Below are 436 nucleotides of genomic sequence, written 5' to 3' on the forward strand. Positions count from 1 at the left end.
TCGGCCTTTGCTTGTTAAAAAACAATAATACAATTGATATATTATATTTTAGATAACTTGACAAAGCAATCATGCTATATAAACCTTTAATAATACAGAAGCGTAGATTTACAAAGAATAGACAAACGAAAATTAAGACCCATGCCACGAATTTGAAAGTGGGGGGGGGGGGGGGGGCAAGTCTAGCAAAAGTAGCGGACCGAGACTTCTTTCCACTTTACTCTAACTTTGAATTACTTGCTTTGAAAAAGTGGGGGCCATGGCCACCCCGGCTCCCCCGATGACGTGGGCCCTTGCAAGAATTTATCTGTTACATAAAAAATGGTGAATTTGGAGATAATGATGTCATCAAGGCCAAAACATCACCCATTGGCTGGCAGTTTTCTAGCTTACCATTTAAAGAATATAGGCCATTGGCAGACGCGTCAAGAGGGGG

Source organism: Rhopilema esculentum, chromosome 13, assembly GCF_057945365.1.
Source record: "Rhopilema esculentum isolate cy_ngs chromosome 13, ASM5794536v1, whole genome shotgun sequence".
NCBI classification, from domain to species: domain Eukaryota; kingdom Metazoa; phylum Cnidaria; class Scyphozoa; order Rhizostomeae; family Rhizostomatidae; genus Rhopilema; species Rhopilema esculentum.